We start from the raw sequence: 2,291 nt of genomic DNA, 5'->3' as shown, positions 1-2,291 counted from the left end.
TATCTATCTATCTATCTATCTATCTATCTATCTATCTATCTATCTATCTATAAAATCATCCGTGTCCTGGTTTTGTTTCTCTAGAGAACCCTGTCTAACACACCCGCCTATCTCATCTAGATAGACATGCAGAGACAATAGTAAGCACAAAAACAAGGCAGAGCAAAACAAAACAACGAATGAAAACCAAAAATTCAACTAAACAAAAAACAAAAAAACAGCCTGTAAATAGGTCTAGGTCTGTTGGTTGACCTTTAGGCATGTTTTCCGGCTGAGTCTGGTGGGGTGCCATGCCCTGGCCCCAAAGTCTATTTTTGGTATTCCCTGGAGACTTCGTTGCTCTGCTCCCCCTGCTGCTCTGTTGCAAGCCCTTAACCTTTTGACCCAGTGTCGCAGAGTCAGATTGGGCACAAACCCACCCTGTGCCTCCAGTGTTGTCCCTAGTAGCAATATGGGTCAGTGAGGGGTGTCTTGTCTCATGGTGGGGTCGGCCCTATGGTCCTCTCTGTGAAGAGCCCATATTTCTTCTGCGACATACTTTTTGATCCCTATTACAATGTAAGAGAGGTGGTTTCGATGAAGACAGTCACGGACTAGGGAAATGTACCTGAGGAATCTAGTCATACCCAGAGTGGTATAGTCTCGTCCATTATTCTTGTGCAGAAATTAGATTTGGATTTGTCTCACTTAAAAGAAACTGATTAAATAATAGAAGGAGTTAGAATTAGGAGGGCCATATAATTATGGCCCAGTGGGGTAGTTTTGAGAGTGAAAGGGATCCTCACATAAATTAAACCGGGAAAATCGGGCACACACCATATCTGCCCTGCGGGAAATGGGGCATGTTGTCCTGTCATTATAGATAGAGGGGCTCTTGCAAGAAAATAAGTGTAGGAATACTGACATCCCCCTGGAAACACAATCTTGGATTCAAATCCCATTTCTCAAGTCAAATGGGGTTGGGGTAGAAGGGGTAATGAAGGAGAGAAAGCCAGAATTGCACCAGGAGAGGTGATGTACCTGGACTGAGCTCCGAAGGTCTGCTGGGAAGGAGGAAATGAGAAAGGTAGAAAGCATGGCCCTTAGACCGAGGTGATTGAGAAGAAATTGGGACCCGTTAGAAACAGGCCAGAGGCTGTTTGACCTCCTGCCAGACTCTTCAATGACTAGTCTAGTCGGTGCTCCCAGAGCCTTCCCTCTGCCTTCAGGATGGTTAACTGCAAAACGAACTGGGGCCCTGAATCATACCTCACTGTGATTCTTCTAGAGCACAGTTCCAAAGGTGGGCGATATCGCCCCTTGGGGGACACTGGAACCCTGGGGGTGTGGGTTTGGGCTGGCTGCAAAAGCAAATGCCTACATTTTATCTTGGATTATGGGTTATAGTACCAAAGTGGTTACCTGCCAGGGGGGCACTGGGTTTTTTGTTTGTTTGTTGTCTGAAGAAGGGTCATAGGCCCAATCCATTTGGGAGTCAATGAATGTGCCAGAGACTCGTGGGCTGCTGGGAGGAGAAGTCGGTTGGGACCAGGATGACATAGCCCATGCGCTGCCAGGCTGGTGTCAGAGACTGAATTATGACCCCTCCAACTTATGTCAACCTGACTAGCACATGATTCCCAGTCGTGTGTGGCTGTCCTCCAGTTTGCACTCTGGTAGGATTCGCCGACACTCTGTGATGTGTTTTCAATCCTAACCTCTATATGCTGAGAAATAAGAGCCCTGGGGCATAGTGGGTCACATGTTGGGTTCCTATCCAGATGGGTCAGCAGTGGGAGCCCACCTGATGCTTCTCAGGAGAAAGATGGAGGGTTTCTGCTCCCTCCCATAAAGATTGACAACGTTGTAAACCCAAAGGCCAGTTCTACTCTGTCCTACAACCTCACTACTAGTCTAGATTGACTCCCTGCAGTGGGTTTAGTATGGGGTAGATGGTGGTGCTGTGGGGTTAACATTGAACGGCTAATCACAAGGTTGGCAGCTCAAATCCACCAGCCACTCCGCAGGAGAAATATGAATCTATCTCCGCCCATAAAGATGTAAAGTTGCAGAAACTATATAGGGTTGCTGTGATTCAGGATGACTTCAAGGCAATGAGTGTGGGTTTTTTTGGATATGCTAATGAGGCAGGGTCAGTGTGGGACATATATACCTTTACTGAAGCCACACCTTTGACCTTGCAAGAGTTAAAAGGAGAGAAAAACCAGCAGAGGAGAGGCACCTTACTTCCACCTAGAAAGAAGAGCTCCAGGAGAGTGTATCCTTTGCATTTGGGGTCCCTCTGCTGAGAA

The sequence above is a fragment of the Echinops telfairi genome, unplaced genomic scaffold, assembly GCF_000313985.2.
Source record: "Echinops telfairi isolate 266 unplaced genomic scaffold, ASM31398v2 ScPeMD7_5592;HRSCAF=6446, whole genome shotgun sequence".
Lineage (NCBI taxonomy): Eukaryota > Metazoa > Chordata > Mammalia > Afrosoricida > Tenrecidae > Echinops > Echinops telfairi.
The sequence above is the reverse complement of the archived record's forward strand: the minus strand, read 5'-3'. Positions refer to the sequence as shown.